This window comes from Aquarana catesbeiana, linkage group LG02 (genome assembly GCF_042186555.1).
Source record: "Aquarana catesbeiana isolate 2022-GZ linkage group LG02, ASM4218655v1, whole genome shotgun sequence".
NCBI lineage: Eukaryota > Metazoa > Chordata > Amphibia > Anura > Ranidae > Aquarana > Aquarana catesbeiana.
This window is the reverse complement of record NC_133325.1, coordinates 650,988,696-651,009,080: the sequence shown is the minus strand read 5'-3', so window position 1 is coordinate 651,009,080 and position 20,385 is coordinate 650,988,696. Positions and strand designations below refer to the sequence as shown.

The 20,385-nt window shown below is 43.0% G+C and overlaps 2 pseudogenes; both read right to left on the bottom strand.

Annotated features, from left to right (window-relative positions):
* Positions 1-18,158: 18,158 nt before the first annotated feature.
* Positions 18,159-18,223, bottom strand: LOC141130213 (U4 spliceosomal RNA; annotated as a pseudogene).
* A 681-nt stretch (positions 18,224-18,904) lies between these two features.
* On the bottom strand, positions 18,905-19,023 carry LOC141130816 (U2 spliceosomal RNA; annotated as a pseudogene).
* Positions 19,024-20,385: the final 1,362 nt, after the last annotated feature.

Sequence of the window (20,385 nt, the reverse complement as noted above, 5' to 3'; positions counted from 1 at the left end):
ATTCATGGTCTAAATAAAATAAAGAGGAAGTCAACGCTGGAAAAAGTCTGTGGACAAGAAAATTGCGATCTTGAGGAGTCCATATAAGAGGGAGCACAATCTGGTCCAGGAATCCCAGAGATCAACAGCAGCAGATGATGATATAGATGTCCCCAGACTGTGGTACTACAACAGCCTGCGTCTTCTGTCAGACCAGACTGAACCCAGGTCATCACTTTCTTCTCTTCCCTGCAGCCTTTCCTCAACGCTGCCCTGCACCCTTCCCTGCAGCCTTCTTTGGAGGCTGTGGCTCTGGTGTTTGAGTTGTGGCAGGAGGAGAAGGAGGAGGAGGGGGGGCTGCCTCATGTAATTGTGTGTTGCTGGTTAGCGCGCCCTGCAGCCCCTTGTGTATTGTTTCCCCAAACAGTCTCTCACAAATGAGGCGTTGGCCCCACTCCATTTTAAACAGCCTGCTGGCTAACTAGCACCCATAGGCCTCTTCAGCTTCGGGGGGGCTCCTTAAAAAATTGCTGGCCTCTCGCATGAGGCGCAGGGATGCCTCCTGTGTCACCGTCCCCTTCCTGGCCCTTTTTTTTGGAAGGCAGAGGGGAGGCACTTGTGATTGTGTCAGGCTCCTACTGGGCCCAGCCACCTCCTGCCTGACACTGGGTCCGGCCTCCTCCTGCCTGACACTGGGTCCGGCCTCCTCCTGCCTGGCACTGGGTCCGGTCTCCTCCAGGATGACACTGGGTCCGGCCTCCTCCAGGATGATGCTGTATCCGGCCTCCTCCAGGCTGTCCATGGGCCCGGTCTCCTCCTGCCTGCCACTTTCCCCACATTCCTCCTGGCTGCCCTCATCCTGTGTATAAAAAAGGGACATAGTTTTAGTTTTTTTTGGGGGGGTTCATCAATGACACACAATTTGCTTCTCATGACTTGCAAAGTCAATGTGAATACATCTCTTAATAAAAGAGTCTAGAAATCAGACACCCTAATTTTTTGAAGCAGGTGACAAACATATTTCGCCACTACTGTCAATTGATATGTATACATCATTTTTTGTTGAAAATTATTTTAATCAATTATAACATCCAGTTAACCTCATTAATATTAGGACAGTAAATATTTGTGAAATTAATTTACCTGACTCCAGAAAATCAAAAATAATAGTGCGCCAACCAGAGAGAAGAGCAGCCAACACAACAATCAGACAAATTGTAGAAAAGATATAATATAAATAAGTGTGGCGCTAAAAAATATGCACGTTATTGGGCAAAACCAGACCGAATATTATCTGAAAGGCAATATGCACAATAAAGTATATTGATGAAAATTGATCGTATAAGAACTGTTAGCTGACACTAGCAGAAATCAATATTTAAGAAATAAAAAACAGTATAAACCTGAAGGTATATAGGTGAACCATATAAGTGGATCATATATAAACTGTTATTTGACACCTGAAGTGAAAAAATGGCAAAACAATGTGTGTGTGAGTAAAAAAAAGGGAAAGAAGAACTACAAATCCCAACAATAGGGAGGAGCAGTTATATGCATGTGAACCAAAAATGATGTGAGGATACTAAATGTCACAAAACTGTGCTACATACAAATGGGATTAAACATATAGTGAGGAAATAGGATAAAAATAAAAAAGTGAGTAGTGAACATATAAACTGCTAATGAAACTAAAAGTCCATCCTGAACTCATAGGTTACTATCATAACTCAAAGTCCAAACAGTGCAACTGGAACGATCAACAGCAGCCGGAGATAGTGATGGAGGGCCCTTAAATCCGGGAATGGCATCCACAAGATAGGGTATCAAACATCTGTATGAAAGGGATAGGTAAAAATACCCTTACCAGCAGTGATGGACTCCCAGCCAACGACTTGGGAGTCAGACAGGCTTGTATTGGAGCAGGGGGAGTGGCTCCTTGTTCCCAACAGCTGGAGATGATGGAGGAATGGCAGCACTCACCGACCCAACCTCTCTGCTCTCACTGACCTGCAACTTTGAAGGAGGGTTGCTCATCAAAAGTCCGGCTCCATGGACAAGATGTAAGTCCTCAAATGTAAAGGGATAAAAACGAAGACTTCTCCATGGTGTAAATCAGCTTATAACAAGCTTTATTGAAACAAAGTGATAAAAACACACTCTGGCTCTTCAAAAAAGAGTTAAGTATAAAAAAGTATAAAAAGCGCTATAATTCAAATGGTGGCAAGACAGGCATAACAGACCCTCCGCGTTTCGTCCAATGGGACTTCGACTGGGATATATGCCTGTCTGCCACTTGTGCCTGTATATATATATATATATATAAAGTAATAATAAACAAATTATAACAGCTGTTTGCACCATGCATACCGTCACTTCCGGGTCACCGGAAAATGGCGTCAGCATCCATCGTAATCCAATCACAATGGCTCTAACGTCGGCCTGTAGCCCAGCCTCTATGTGGATATCCCAATCAGATGGTGCCGTGGACAGCGTCACCTTACGTCAGACGGTGCATAGGTCAGGTGATAACCCTCCTCCAATGGAACATCAAGCCAGGAGATAAAACACCCATTCAGACGCATCCCTCCCCACAACCTATCCCGGAGAAAAAGGGGGTGGTGTACAACCTCCAATGCGGGATTGTGCTAAGGACGTGTGACGTCACTCCGGCATACGGCCGGAAGTGACGAGGACAGTGGTGGCGGTGGAGCGCAAATGCGTACCACGCCTCGCTAAAAAGAGACTGATGGGCGGAAATGCTGAAGCTTGGAGCGCAAATGCGGTCCAGCTGTCACAATAAAGGGAAAAAAAAGGGCCATAACTATATTTAAAAACGCTGACATGGCGCGAACATTGTTGAACAAAACGGCAATGGAAATGTGCAATAAAAAGTAGCCAATGTACTGTATCACTACAATAGAAGTCCTTAATAAGATTTACACATCAATATCAATATATATTGAAATACCTCTGTATAACCAATTATGATATAAAAAGGGGGCATTGAGACATGAAAGTATAAAGTAAGAATACCCACAAAATACAATAACGGGACGAATAGTGTAAATTAGTTGAATCATATGAAGAGAGAGAAACCATAAATAATAATCTAAAAACTAAGGCTAAATTAGTTGAATCATATGAAGAAGAAGGAATCATTATTAATAATCTAGAAATAGAGAGTAATACAACTGTCTGTTAGATGACCAATCAGACAGTTATAAACCGGGTAAGGAATCAAAACTATGTATTGAATATTGGAACAAATATATTAGACGTAAAAATCCATCTCCAAGTCAATCACTGCAAACAGTGAGGGGCTGATGTAATAACAAAGAAAGGACAGTAAAACAAAAGAAAAGGTTAAGACTGATTGATGAAAGCATTTATGTCCCAATCAATATTGAGGCCGAATGGCGAATAACACTTTAATTGGTGTATCCAAAAGGTCTCTAATCTTGATACGCCCCTCTTCATAGAATCACCCCTCCAATGGGGGGTGAATTTATCAATGACTTGGAACTGAGTTCCATTTGGATTTTGATTGTGGCAGTGCAAAAAATGTTTGGGAACACTGTGGTTTGTAAGGCCCTTTTTGATATTGGCTACATGCTCATTACCTCTCACAGCAAATGTACGTATAGTACGACCCACGTACTGTTTTTTGCAAGGACACGTGATCAAATAAACCATGTATCTAGTTTCACATGTCAAAAAGTGTTTGATCCGATACTCCTTCCCTGTGGAAGTGGAGACAAATGTCTCAGTTCTCCTCCGTCCACAGATATTGTGTATACAAACGTTGCACCGCTTGCAAGGGAAAAACCCTTTCATATTGTGGAAGAAGGAGTGAATCGCAGGGGGGTCAATATTAGGGGCAATTTGACTTTTAATAGAAGGGGCCCCTCTATAAATAACACCGCCTCGCTCGGGAAGAACAGGGCCCAATATTGGGTCATTTTTAAGGACTCTCCAATGTCTCGCTACGATTTCCTTAATCTGTCTGTGTTGTATAAAGAAATTTGTCAAGAGGGACCACTTATATTTGTTGTCGAGACTACCTTTGGGTTTTCCAACCAACAAAGATTCTCTACTTATCTGGGCAACTTTGCTAATTTCGTTGTCAATTTCTGCCGGATCGTAACCTCTATCGACGAACCTGGACTTCAAAATCTGTGTTTGGTGTAGATAGTCTGTGAGATTGCTACAATTGCATCTAATCCGCGTAAACTGGCTGCGTGGTACTGATTTCAGCCAGGTAGCGTGATGACAACTATCGACCGGAATGTAACCATTCCGGTCGGTAGGTTTAAAAAACGTTTTGGTTTCCAAACGATTATCAACTACTGATATTTCGAGATCTAAAAAATGGATCGTGGAAGAGCTGACCTCGTACTTCAGCTCTATCCCAATGTCGTTGTCATTTAACCTGCATAAAAAAACATGCAAGGACTCAATACTTCCCCTCCATAGGAGGAGGATGTTGTCTATGTACCTCACCCAGAGAGCTAGCTCCGGGGGGTCGAGGGCATAGACGACATCCTCCTCCCAACGGGCCATAAAGATATTGGCCAGGCTAGGAGCGAACTTAGCACCCATAGCCACTCCCTTCTGTTGGATGAAAAAAATCACCATTATACCAAAAGTAATTATGTTTGGTTGCGAACCGTAACAGGTCCATGATGAATCTCTGTTGGGTTCTGGGGATGGACTCCTCCCTAGACAGGAAGAGTTCAACTGCTGCAAAACCCGCATTGTGAGGTATGGAAGTATATAATGATGTAACGTCAGCTGTAACTAAAAGAAGATTGTTACTGTAAGTAATGTTATTCAGCTTGGAGATGGTATCCTTGGTATCCCTTAGATAAGATGGTACGGATTGAACAATGGGTTGTAAGAAAAAATCGATGTATCTCCCTATGCGGGAAGTAATGGAATCAATGCCGCTGATGATAGGGCGACCGGGAGGTTGTGTGATACTTTTATGCACTTTTGGTAAATAATATATTACCGGGATTCTCGGGGCAGCCGGGATCAAAAAGCTTTTTTTCTTTATTGTTAAGAATACCTAACTGGAACCCAGTGTCAACCAAGTCAGTAAGTGATCTCTTGTAAGAAGTTGTGGGATTAGTATAGATCCTCGAATAGGTGTCAGTATCACCTAGGATTCTAGTCATCTCTAGGTGGTAGTCGTTTTTATCCAAAACGACTATCCCACCTCCTTTATCCGTGGGTCGGATAATTAGGTCTTTCTGTTCGCACAATTTTTTAAGTCCAATTCTCAAAGTGGGGTCATTGAAAGACCTTTTAATAGGTATTCTGTCCAAGTCCTGTAAAACCAGATCCCGAAAAACTTTAATGGAGGGAGCCGTGGGGCCAGGAGGGTTAAAGAGGGAAGGGTTTGAGAGTCCTGAATGGACTATATGCAAATTTACTTCAACTTTGGGTCTCGTGGAATTAGAAATAATATGTCTCTGTACATTTAATTTCCGTACATATTTCTGGATGTCTATAAAAGTGCTGAATTTATTCAGTTTATTAGGCGGAGCGAACTTCAAGCCCTTTTCAAGGACTAGAAGTTCCGCCTCCAACAAATCAGCTCTACTAAGATTAAATATCCCACTCTCTTTTAAACACGTTTTCTTTTGTCGGGAGCGCCTCCCCCCTCTGGTCCCCCGTTTCCGTCTATGGCTCTTTTGTGTCTCCCTGGTTCTTTGGGAAAATCCCCTTGATAAGGGGGGACCGGTTGTTGTTGATTGGATTTAAGGGCCCTCCATCACTATCTCCGGCTGCTGTTGATCGTTCCAGTTGCACTGTTTGGACTTTGAGTTATGATAGTAACCTATGAGTTCAGGATGGACTTTTAGTTTCATTAGCAGTTTATATGTTCACTACTCACTTTTTTATTTTTATCCTATTTCCTCACTATATGTTTAATCCCATTTGTATGTAGCACAGTTTTGTGACATTTAGTATCCTCACATCATTTTTGGTTCACATGCATATAACTGCTCCTCCCTATTGTTGGGATTTGTAGTTTTCCTTTTTACTCACACACATTGTTTTGCCATTTTTTCACTTCAGGTGTCAAATAACAGTTTATATATGATCCACTTATATGGTTCACCTATATACCTTCAGGTTTATACTGTTTTTTATTTCTTAAATATTGAATTCTGCTAGTGTCAGCTAACAGTTCTTATATGATCAATTTTCATCAATATACTTTATTGTGCATATTGCCTTTCAGATAATATTCGGTCTGGTTTTGCCCAATAACGTACATATTTTTTAGCGCCACACTTATATTATAATTTACCTGACTCCAGATAGTCACATCCGGTTCATCCAGGATGGAAGACCCAGCTTGGTCCTCATCAGCCTCTGCTGGGGTGGAGGGAAGGGTGCATGGAAGACTGCATGGAAGGGTGGAGGGAAGGGTGGAGGGAAGGGTTGAAAGTGATGCCCTGGCTTTAGTCTGGTCATCAAGAAACCGTAGTTTATTGTAGTACCACAGCCTGGGTACATATACATCATCTTCTGATGCTCCTTATCTCATGGATTCCTGGATCTTGTTATGCTCCCTCTTATACATGTTCCTCAAGATCCCAATTTTCTTTAACAACATCTCCATTGTTGCTTCCGGGATGGTTGTTTGGACAAATGTCAGAAGTCTCTCCAGCGTTGACTTCCTGACATGCTTTACATAATATTGAGGGTGTTTCACCTCCCACAGATTCCTCATCTCTCTATATTTGTCTATGAAAGCCGACAAAAATTCAGGCTCCTTAAATTTGGCATTCATAATGTCTGTAAAAGATAAAGACACAAGACAAAAAACACTTATTATGTTTCTGCTAAACCCTCATTATCTTATCCCTATGTAGGCCTCATCAATCTGTCAAGCCATATAGGCTGCTTGCTACAAAGTTTTTACCAAATTTATAAATTTAAAATTACCTTCGTTTAGTAGCGTCCCGGTCCACTATCACCTACGCACAGAACGTACGTACGACACAATACGTAACAACGTTTTATACACTGCACATGCGTAATACTCCGCCTGCTTGGCCCGCCCCTGATGTTCTTTTTGTTTACGCATATACCCCGCCCTTGACTCAAAGCACAGAACGTACGTACATATGACACGTGCGCAAGAACCCTCTTTATACACTGCGCCTGTGTGAAACTCCGCCTGCGTCGCCCGCCCCTGACGTTCAATTTTAACTCATGTTCTCCGCCCATTTTTTGTACGGTGCGTAGTGGGGTGAATAATGGCGGAGACACATCAGGTGTGTACTACCACAGGTAGCGAAGAAAGCCCGGAGGCCGGAACGTCACGATGTGGGAAGCCGAGATTTAAGGCCTCCAATATGTCCTTTAAAGAGATGGTGGAAATGGTGGCAATTCTTAAAAAAAAGGACTATGATGGGAAGTATGGGCCGTACGCTCGGCAAAATTTGAGAAAAGCCAAAATAATGGCGAAGGTGGTGAAGAAATTACATGATTCTTTTAGGGTACAGCGCTCGAAGGATCAGATTCGAAAAAGATGGTCCGACCTGAAACTCCGGGAGCCGGATCAGTACAGACGGATCCGTAAAGTCTTGAAAAAAAGTAAGTACTTGTCGTGTTTTCATCTTCTGTGTATTACCTTGTATACTGCTCCATGTGGTTTTCTTTACTATACGATTTTTGCATCGTTTGAAACGATCTGTTAATAAACCTCGTTACATATATATATTATATATATAATATTATTATTATTATACAGGATTTATATAGCGCCGACAGTTTACACAGCGCTTTATTTCTTTATTTCGCTTAATATATATAATATATATAAATAATATATATATATATAAATTATATATATATATATATATATATATATATATATATATATATATATATATATATATAAAATATATAATATGTGTAATATATAATATATATCTATATATATATATAATATCTCTCTCTATATATCTATATATACTAAAATATCTGTGTGCTAAGTATATTAATTTTTTGGTTGACATAGGGGAAAAAACACTCAGCCAAGAAGAACCCAGTCCCCCCCAACCAAAAGAACATACTTGGGAAATCAGCCCAAGCCCCACTGAGGATGTGGAGGAGGGAGAGTTGGGGTACATGGGCACCCCACCAGGTGAGTGTCTGACACACCAGCTTACGGTAATCTATGCATGGCTGCCTTTTATTTTATGTCATTTTTTTACTCTATTTTAGGTGATCTGGTTGTGCTTGACTCAAGCAACAGCGCCACCCCCCGAGGATGTTGATGAAGTATGCGACATGGGCACCCCACCAGGTCAGTGTCTGAGACACCAGCTTATGGTAAGGTAAACTATGTATGTCTGCATATTTCTAAACACGTCTTTTTTTCATTCTATTTTAGGTCCAAGTGACTATTTCACAACAGACAGTGCCCAACGACTAATTTCTAAAATAATGGCCTGGAATGGGGAGATTGATCAAATGCGGAATCGGCTGGATCGTATGCAGCAGGAAATGAAGGACATGATTGATGTTTTGGGTCGAATCTAAATGCCCTTTTTCAACCCCAAAAACATCGATCATGTCCTTCATTTCCTGGTTTGCTGACCCCATTCTGGGCCTTCTCTTTTGTATTTTGTGGAAATTATATGCCTGTTTAACAACATAAAAAAACAAAAATTACAAAAAAATGGAGGCCTGTTTTGAAAAAAAAAAAACTGTTTTTAAAAAACCAAAAAAAAAAAAAAAAAAAAAGGTCTGTTTGTGAAAAATAAAAATAAAAAAGAGGCCTGTTTTTAAAAAATCAAAAAAAAAAAAAGGCCTGTTTAGAAAAAAAATAAAAAAATAAAAAAGAGGCCTGTTTTTAAAAAATAAAAAAAAAAACAAAAAAACAAAAAAAGGCCTGTTTTTAAAAAATAAATAAATAAATAAATAAAAAAATAAAAAAGAGGCCTGTTTGTTAAAATCAAAATAAAAAAAAAATTATATTTTAAATTATAAAAAAATATAACTAATTATATTTTTCAAAATTTGTCAATATATAGATATATTTTTGACTATGAACATTTTATACTAATGCTTAAGTGAATGTTTACAGAATATTAAAACATCTGTTTAGTAATTAACTAAATGTGTGGTTTGTTATTTCAATGCTCAGTATCAGTTTGTTTAAATTTAAAATAGTTGTTTATAGTGACAATGGAGCTTATTTAGTCAAGGAAAATACACTTGGCACTACAAGTGCTCTACCATAACCTAGGAGAAAGCCAAAAAGAAAGGCAAGCAATAAATATAATTCAAAATTTCATCAAGATTTTTTTTATTTTGATAATTTAGATATCCTGGCCCATTGCAATGGCCCCCCTACCCATAAAATAATTTACATATTGCTGTCGAACTTGATGGGCACTTTGGGGGGCCAAGCCAGTACGGACAGTATCCAGGCCCGTAAGATTGTCACTGATAAGTCCGGCCTCAGGCCCAACTGGCACAATATAATTTGTGGAATGTTTGTGCAAAAAGTTGTGCAGGATGCAGCACGATAAAATGATAAAATTAAGTTTGTATTCCGCCAAGTTAATGGATGTTTGAAACAGGCGGAACCGGCTGGCCAGAATCCCAAATGCATTCTCAACCACTCTTCTAGCTCTGGCCAGCCGGAAATTAAAAACCCTCCTCTCCGGGGTGAGGGTTCTTTGGGGGAATGGCCTCATGAGGTGCTTGCTCAGAGCGAAGGCTTCATCTGCTATGAAGACAAAGGGGAGTCCTTCCACGTTATCCGCATCAGGTGGCAATCCTAGGCCACCACTCTGGAGACGCTGGCAGAACTCCATCTGGGCAAATACTCCTCCATCCGACATCCGGCCATTCTTCCCCACGTCCACATAGAGAAATTCATAGTGTGCCGACACCACCGCCATTAAAACAATACTATGGAACCTCTTATAATTAAAATAGTATGACCCCGAATGGGGTGGTGGCACGATGTGGACATGTTTCCCATCTATAGCCCCTCCACAATTGGGAAAGTCCCAACGGGTGGCAAAATGGGATGCCACAGTCTGCCATTCCTGTGGCGTTGAAGGAAACTGGGGAATCAAACAAGAAAACAAAACTCAGTAATTTATAAAAGAACATTGCAACAACATTATACACTTAAAACTTTATTGCCCAGCATCAGTATAACATTAAATAATTGAAATCTTCTTGAATAAATAATATGGAAAGGCACACTTATCAGATTGCTCACCCCCTTTGATGGCGCATTGTTACATTTTAGGGGGTGGTGAAGTTAGAAATTAATTAAAAGTTTAAGGACACGCAGGGTTTTATTGACTAAAGGCTACAAGACTGTGCAGTTGTCGCACTCTGCAAGTGCAGTTGCTCCACAGCTTAGTAAATGAGGTAAGGTAAAAAGGCTTTCATGTTGCAAGGAGTACCCAATCACATGCAAGGGCAATTCATCCAAACACTTTATGGCTTGCATATGATTGGATGATGGAAATCAGCAGAGCTTCTGCTCATTTACTAAAGCACTGGAGCAAATGCACTTGCAGAGTGCAAATGCATTTTGCAAAGTGCAACATATATTTGCTTTGTAAAAATCAACACCACAGAACATTATAGCAAATTATTAGGGGGGGTTTGGAAATCAAGTTAATTACATGCACACTATTTGGATTGAGTTTAGGTGGGGGGAGGGGTTTGGAAATCAAGTTAATTACATGCACACTATTTGGATTGAGTTTAGGTGGGGGGAAGGGTTTGGAAATCAAGTTAATTACATGTACACTATTTGGATTGAGTTTAGGGGGGGTTGGAAATCTAGTTTAGGACACGCACACTATTTGGATTGAGTTTGGGGGGGGGGTGGAAATCTAGTTTATGACTTGCACACTATTTGGATGGAGTTTAGGGGAAACAAAATACAATGCTGCTGACTAAATACATTCAAACTGAGTAGACTAGGTGGATATGTGCCCAGCATTGTATGCTGGGGAGGTTAGTGAAGGCAAATATACATGCATGACAAAAAAGAACAGGAAAAAATTCCAGCATGCGTGAGGAGAAAAAGGGGACATTCACACTATATTGCAATGATGGTAAGTAGTGTTTGAGTTAAGAAATACATTACATTATCAAAGATTAAAGAAAAGAACATGTGATGCTAATAAAAGAAAAAATTCTTACCTTAATATAGTCCTTCTGCAGGACCTGGATGATGGCAGAACAGGTCTCTGGGATAATGATCCCCAGAGCCTGGGGGGAGATGCCTGTCGAGAACTTGTGGTCCTGCAGGCTTCTCTCTGTCGCCAAGTACCGCAACGTGGCAACTAGCCTCTGCTCTGGAGTGATGGCTTGCCTGATGCAGGTATCCTGCCTGCTGATATAGGGGGTCAGCAAAGCCAACAAACGGTGAAATACGGGGTCCATCATCCGGAGAAAGTTCCTGAAATCCTCAGGATTATTCTCACGGAGCAATGGCATGTGACAGAACTGGTCACGCTGAAGCAACCAATTCTTGGTCCATGAACTCCTCCTCGCCCTGTTCATGGACTGGTCTTGGGCTGAAGAATGAACTACAGCACCAAGCACATACAATGCACGCGCTCGACGACGAGTACGTACAGGTAACATGGCTTCAAAACGCACTTAACAGAATGCACTGAAGAACAGCAAGGCCTGTGAAGAGCGACCTGAAAATCAGGAATGAGCGGACAATAAAACAAAGATTTCTCAATGCCAACTGACCAAACGCACTGAAAAGCAGATACAAACCTCACAAGCACAGACTGAACAACAGTCTCACAAGCGCGAATCGTCTCTCACCAAACTTCTACTAACACGAGATAAACACGAGATTAGCAGAAGGAGCCCAAAGGGTGTCATACGGGCTATTGAACTTCCGTTTTATAGTCTCGTCGGACTTGGTGTACGTCACCGCGTACTAGGCTGTCGAACTTTTGTGTGATCGTGTGTAGGCAAGTCCGTTCGTTAGAAAGTCCGCCGCAAGTCCGCCAAAAGTCCGCCGAAAGTCTGTCGGACGGGCTGTCGGACTTTTTAGACGAAAATTCCGACCGTGTGTACACGGCATAACAAGTTTTCTTCAAAGATTGCCCTGTATTTGGCTCCATCCATCTTCCCTTCAACTCTGACAAGCTTCCCTGTCCCTGCTGAAAAGCATCCCCACAACATGATGCTGCCACCACCATGTTTCACGGTGGGTATGGTGTGTTCAGGGTGATGTGCAGTGTTAATATTCCACCGCACATAGCGTTTTGCTTTTAGGCCAAAAAGTTCAATTTAGGTCTCATCTGACCAGAGCACCTTCTTCCACATGTTTGCTGTGTCCCCACATGGCTTCTCGCAAACTGCAAATGGGACTTCTTATGGCTTTCTTTAAACAATGGCTTTCTTCTTGACACTCTTCCATAAAGGCCAGATTTGTGGAGTGCACAACTAATAGTTTTCCTGGGGACAGATTCTCCCCCTGAGCTGTGGGTCTTTGCAGCTCCTCCAGAGTTACCATGGGCCTCTTGGCTGCTTCTCTGATTAATGCTCTCCTTGCCCAGCCTGTCAGTTTAGGTGGACAGCCATGTCTTAGTAGGTTTGCAGTTGTGCCATACTCTTTCCATTTTCGGATGATGGATTGAACAGTGCTCCGTGAGATGTTCAAAGCTTGGGATATTTTTTTATAACCTAACCCTACTTTAAACTTCTCCACAACTTCATCCCTGACTTGTCTGGTGGGTGCTCTTTGGCCTTCATGATGCAATTTGCTCACTAAGGTTCTCTAACAAACCTCTAAGGGCTTCACAGAACAGCTTTATTTATACTGAGATAAAATTACACACAGGAGGACTATTTACTAATTAGGTGACTACTGAAGGCAATTGGTTCTACTAGATTTTAGTTAGGGGTATTAGAGTAAAGGGGGCTGAATACAAATGCACGCCACACTTTTCACATATTTATTTGTAAAACATTTTGAAAACCATTTATCATTTTCCTTCCACTTCACAATCATGTGCCACTTTGTGTTTGTCTATCACATAAAATCCCAATACATTTACATTTTTGGTTGTAACATGACAAAATGTGGAAAATTTCAAGTGGTATGAATACTTTTTCAAGGCACTGTATTTATTTATTTATTACCAGTACTTATATAGGGCCATCAATTTACATATTTATTATACGGTCACATTAGTGCCTACCCTCAAGGAACTTACAGTCTAAGGTCCCTAACTCACATTCATATATATACTAGGGTACCTTAGATTATAAGCTTCTTGAGGGCAGGGATTGATGTGATAATGCAATATACTGTATATGTAAATCGCTGCATAAATTGACAGCGTTATATAAGTACCTGTAATAAATAGGCTCAGTTTAAACGGGAACCAATTAACCTACCAGCATGTCTTTGGAATGTGGGAGGAAACCCATGCAGGCAAAGGGAGAGAAAAGTTTGTATAGGTAGTGCTGTGGTTGGGGCCTCAAACTGATAATCTTAGTGCTGCTAGGTGGAAGTGCCAAGCACTTAGCCACTGTGCTGCCCATGCTGGGCATACAGTACATGGACCATCCATATATGGCCACTGAGGTCAAACAAACGTCGATCTACGTCTCTAAGTCTATCCCAGGCCAAGAAGGACAGGGACAGGACAGGGTTACCTAAAATAACAGGATTTGTATATAAATTCTTTTATAATAAACAGGTTCACCTACTGATATACTGGAAGGTGACCACTACACACATATAGTTGAACAGTGTAATATAAATACAATCAAACCCGCGCCGGAAGTGCCTGTGCTTATACTCTTTTCATGTTGCTGCTGTTCATTTTTTAATCAATAATACATATCAAACCACAGCGCAAACATTGTAAATATTTCAATGTGCTTACAACTAACCAATTAAGGGTCCCTTCACACGGGCGTTCAGTTTTTTAGTTCAATTCAGTCACTTTTTTTTGGTAAAATAACAGATCAAAAACGGACACGTATGTCAATTTTTACATCCGTTTTCATGTCCTCTGACATCCGTATTTCATCAGTTTAAAAAAAAAAAAAGTGACTGAACTGAAATAAAAAACTTAACACGCATGTTTTTGGCTGACGGATGTCAGCAGATTGGATTTAAGCGTTGTTTTTTTTGTCCGTTCCATTTTTTAAACAGAAGAAAAAAAGGGTTTTCTTCTGTCTCAAAAAAACGGAACTTAACGGAAACGGATGTCAGCGGATGATCAGGACCCTAGTGCCACAACTGTGTACAGCATACACAATAATATGTAATCTAACAAATTATATATTCCAAACAAATATTTGGAAAGTTTAAGATATAGACTAAAAAAGTCCCCGAAAGCTTTCTTTCAAAGTGCTGGTGTGCAGAGAATCCTAAAATGCTGTAGCGCTCCAGTCACACATGATGAACTGTGCTCCACACAACCCCTTTGTGATTGTAGTCACCAGATAGTATGGACCCCTTAGCAACACTGCATGTGGGTCTATTAGGCATAAACTGGTGAGAGGGAGGTGTAGCCACCAGTCCTCTGTTTCTTTCTCTGTTAACACCACTTATACGTGAAGGAAAGAGAATCCGTATAGTGTAGTACGTTCTTGTTTATTGTATAAAAAGTTTAAAATCACACTTACAGTGTTCCAGAGAATACTTGCTTTGTACATATAATTGTTTGTGTAGGGAAGTCAGTTCGCTCCCGATACTCGCAACCTCCCTTGCTTTCCACCGCTGGCCGGACGTAGGTAAACTAGTTCTGGTAACAACCCATGATTCCTTCACTTTGGAGAGATTTTCTCTCATTCCTGTTTTGGCTATGGTACAGGAATATTGTCATATAGAGAGAAATTACTAATAATTATTATTGTAAAACGAATCTCCGCAGCAATGAGGCCATTTCCCAGAGAGAGGCATTTTTTGGATTTATTGTGGATTACAGAACATTTCACAAGGTACTTGCAACAGATGACATAATCCAGCAGAGTATTTGTAAATATTACAGTGAACAGCAGCCTGGGAACAGAGTCCCATTTATCATTCATGTTATAACAAGCATAGAGACACTACACCATCCAGCATATATGTTCAATCTATAATATGCACCTAGGTAGCTTCCGTGCATGCAATAATACCAGTACCAATACCTGATATACCAGTGTCTGAAACTGGAGAGGTTTCTGATTGGTTGACCAAAAACATGATCTTGTTAATCAAGATGAAAACACCCTACTTGTAATTACTGGAAATAACAATTAAGGTCACTATAGTGTTTACCAGGTAAACAAGTTACACTTTGAATGCCATTTCCCATGGATATCCCCTCAACAGGGGCGTTGCTGGGTCTACAAAAGATCTGGGGCTAGAGCCCATAGCAGCCAAGTAAAGAAAGTCATACGCTTGGGCGGGCATACACATGTATATAATATATGTGTGTGTGTGTGTATAATATATATATATATATATATATATACAATATATATAATGTTTGTGTGTGTGTATATATATATATATATATATATATACACATGAACATTATATATTATCATTACATTAGGGTCCCCAAAGCCCCCCTCATTACATCAGGGTGCCCAGGGGGCCTTCCCCTTACATCAGGGTCACCAGAGAGCTTGTCACTTGCCACATCACCTACCACCAGATGCAGATTGTTACATACAGAGAGGCTAGGGTATATAGAAGAGAGGCTAGTGTATACAGAGAGGCTAGGTATACAGAGAGGCTGGGTTTATAGAGAGACTGCGATATACAGAGAGGCTGGGTATACAGAGAGGCTAGTGTATATGTAGAGAGGCTAGGTATACAGAGATGATAGAGTATACAGAGAGGCTGGGTATATACAGAGAGGCTGGGTATACAGAGAGACTGGGTATACAGAGAGACTGTGTATACAGAGAGGCAGGGTATACAGAGAGGCTGGGTATAATACATAGAGGCTAGGTATACAGAGAGTCTGGGTATATACAGAGAGGCTAGGTATGCAGAGAGGCTGAGTTTATATAGAGAGGCTGGGTATACATTTAGGCTAGCGTATATACAGAGAGGCTGGGTATACAGAGAGGTTAGTGTATATACAAAAAGGCTGGGTATACATACAGAGAGGCTAGTGTATATACAGAGAGGCTGGGTATATAGAGAGGCTGGGTGTATATAGAGAGGCTAGTGTATATACAGAGAGGCTGGGTATACAGATAGGCTAGTGTATATACAGAGAGGCTGGGTATACAGAGAGGCTAGTGTATATAAAGAGAGGCTGGGTATATACAGAGAGACTAGTGTATATACAGAGAGGCTGGGTATACAGAGAGGCTGGGTATATACAGAGAGGCTGTGTATACAGAGTGGCTGGATATACAGAGAGGCTAGTGTATATGCAGAGAGGCTAGTGTATATACAGAGAGGCTGGGTGTATACAGAGAGGCTGTATATACAGAGAGGCTAGGTATACAGAGATGCTAGGTATACAAAGATGCTGGGTATATACAGAGAGGATGGGTATACAGAAGATAGGCTAGGGTAGTACAGAGATTACCCCCTCCCCCATGGTCTGCACTCACCTGCTCAGGAGCTCAGTGTGAGAAACTTCCTCCCGACTCTGTTTTTTTTTTTTTTTTTAAAGCCAGTGGCGTGCAAAACACACCGCAAAAACTTCCACCCGGTGCCAAAAAAAAGTGCCCACACATAAAGAGTGAAACACAAAAACGTACAACGGGTGTACAGAGTCCTCCACGAGGAAGGACCTTACCCTGATCCCCCGGGGCGTTAGGCTCCAGACAGGGACTGAGGTACTCAGACAAAGGGTCCATCTGGCCGAAACCAGGCGGACCCCCACAACTGGAAGGACTGCCGAAGCAGACCAACCCAAGTACAGTGGGGCTCTCCCGAAGAGAGACCCCTCCAAGGAGAGGGCGAACCAAGCCAAAAGGCCTATGTCCACCCCCTCCCAAGACTTTCAGAGTAGGCCCGAGGACCCACTCTATCGAAAAGCCAGTGGCGTGCAAAACACACCTCAAAAACTTCCACCCGGTGCCAAAAAAAGTGCCCACACATAGAGAGTGAAACACAAAAAAGTGCAACGGGTGTACAGAGTCCTCCACTAGGGAAGGACCTTACCCTGATCCCCCGGGGCGTTAGGCTCCAGACAGGGACTGAGGTACTCAGACAAAGGGTCCATCTGGCCGAAACCAGGCGGACCCCCACAACTGGAAGGACTGCCGAAGCAGACCAACCCAAGTACAGTGGGGCTCTCCCGAAGAGAGACCCCTCAAAGGAGAGGGCGAACCAAGCCAAAAGGCCTATGTCCACCCCCTCCCAAGACTTTCAGAGTAGGCCCGAGGACCCACACCCTACTCGCCACACAGTGACAAAACGTGTATACAAAGACAACCAAAAAAAAAGACAAAAAGGTGACAAACAGGGGTAAAAAAGAGTGGGGAAGATAGTGAGATGGGAGAGTGAAAGTGGCCATTGTGCTATACAATGGCCGGCCCTCCGGCCAGGCATAAAAATTTCCCCTGGTCCTGGCCAAAAGGCCCGGCCCAAGAGGCAGGTGCGAAAAACGTGTGTTGTGGTGAAGTGACCATGGTGCCATAAAATCAAGTGCTTTCACACCGTGACCATACGGCACCCCTGAACTGCCACTTCAGGGGCACATTCACCACTGGCTTTTCGAAAAAGCCCTGACCCACAGCCCAGACCACAGCAGCCCCCACCCCAGGCAGAAAGGTATGGAGTTCTGGAAGCTTGGAGAGAGCCCTTGCCATCAGGCTTCACCGTCGTTCCGTCCCTCCTACCTAATTACATTTGGGAAATACTGGCCGCTCCCCCGGTGGGAGCAAGGGGAGCCAGCGTTCTCTCCCAAATAACTGTCCAGAGCTAGAGCTGCCCCAATCCAGGCCAGAAGGCCAGGATCCCGACCCTCCGCCAAGACCAAATGGTTCTCCGTCCCCATCAGAAGGCTTCCCTTTCGGCTACAAACCGCTCCGGGTTACCTTCACTCCAGCAGGTTTTGCATAGCAACCGCAATCCCATCTCTATCTCGCCATAGATCAGGGACAGAAGCAAGCGCCACCTCCTGGAAACTGATAAGAACAGATACTAGATTTGATCTTAGCCAAAGGGCCGAGAAGCAATTAGCAATAATCACGCCTCAGTTGAACCTCATTGGCTATGATACTGCCACTGCGCAAACCCTACTCGCCACACAGTGACAAAAACGTGTATACAAAACAACCAAAAAAGACAAAAAAGTGACAAACAGGGGTAAAGCAAAGAGTGGGGAAGATAGTGAGAGGGGAGAGTGAAAGTGGCCATTGTGCAATACAATGGCCGGCCCTCCGGCCAGGCATAAAAAATTTCCCCTGGTCCTGGCCAAAAGGCCCGGCCCAAGAGGCAGGTGCGAAAAACGTGTGTTGTGGTGAAGTGACCATGGTGCCATAAAATCAAGTGCTTACACACCGTGACTGTACGGCACCCCTGAACTGCCACTTCAGGGGCACATTCACCACTGGCTTTTCGAAGCATCCCTGGCCCCCCAGCCCAGACCACAGCAGACCCCACCACAGACAGGAAGGATATGGAGATCAGAAAGCCGGAAAAGAGTCCCTCACCGTAGACTCTGCTGTCGCTCCCATCACTCCTTCCTAATTACATTCGGGAGGTACTAACCACTCCCCTCCACCTGTAAGAGGGTAGTAAGCGTTCTCTCCCGAATAACTGTCCGGAGCTAGATCCGCCCCAATCCGGGCCAAAAGGCCAGGGTCCCGACCTTCGGATCGGACCCCGTGGTTCTCCATCCCCATCAGAAGGCTTCCCTTTCGGCTACGAACCGCTCCAGGTCACCTTTACTCCAGCAGGCTTTGCATAGCAACCGCCATCCCGTCTCTATTTCGCCATAGATCGCCATAGATCAGGGACGGAAGCAAGCGCCACCTCCTGGAAACTGATAAGAACAGATACTACACTTGATCTTAGCCAAAAGGCCGAGAAGCGACCTCCCGACTCTGTGATATAGGCGGAGCAAGGAGGAGACTCTCTCTCTCACACTCATCTCACTTCTTTGGCTGTCACTAAATCACAAACGGAGTGCAGACTCAGAGAGAGTGCTGTGCGGGAAGCGCTGTGTCAGGCAGCCCAGGACACTCTCATCATGATAGAGCCAGCCCTGGACTCGCGGCTATGGGACCCAGATTCGGGGCTCTCGCCTTAATAGCCACCCCCTAGTGACGCCAGTGACGCTCAAGTCTAACTACCATCATTAAACAATTCTTGTATGGTCAAATCACATTCTTTATCATCCTTAAATATGTAAATAATGTACCATTTGAAATGTTAATTTGCCAAGGCGCATGCGCAGCAGCTCGTCTGCTGGGTGCCTGATCTCAGAGCTCCTCTCCGGCCATATAGCCTCTCTACATCCACTTCCACAGCAGAGCCCTGCCCACAAACATTACCCGAGGATAGGGGACACAGCAGGGATCCCCAGGATGGTGAGGGAATAGCGAGGAGGGACCTTTCCTCCATTCTGGATGCCGGACTGGGACCCACGGCCTCATCCAAGATGGCGCCTGGTGCTAGCATACGAGGAGGAGAGCTGGGGACAGAGGACTCTATAGCAGACCAGGATGTCTGTTCAGCCGGGCCATCGGGCCCCACAGTGAGTACATACTACCACAACAGCCTGTCTCCCACCTCCACAGAATCCCTCATAGGTAGGGATGAGCTTCATGTTTGAGTCGAACCCATGTTCGACTCAAACATCGTGTGTTCGGCCATTCGCCGAATTACAAACGATATGGGCCGCCAAATTCGAGTGGCGTGTCACGGCCCAAAATTCACTGTGGCATTGCAGTGCATTGCTGGCTGATGATTGGCCAAGCATGCACTATGACCTGCATGCTTGGCCAATTTCAGTGCCGTCTGTACAGAGAGCCGTAATTGGCCAAAGCCACCCACCCAAACAATTATGGCTCAGGGGGTTTAGTACATGCCCCACACTATATAAGGCCACCTGCACGGCGGCCCTGTGTAGTATGTTTCGGCGTTGAGAGAGAGATAGATAGACAGAGAGACAGTGTCATTTGATTTAAGTTATATAGAGTAGGCAGGCGAGTCAGTTAGCTGCACTTACAGTGTATTGTGTATATATATATATATATACATCCTAGATGTTGTGTATATATATATATATATATATATATATATATATATATATATATACACACTGTATTCAGTTTAGCTAGATCAGTTCCTGTTATTCTCTTCCTACTACTGACAGGCAGGCAGGTATTTTTACAGTATTTACAGCTACCTGAACAAAATTGCTGGTGTTCTTCTGATCCTATTAGTTCTATTAG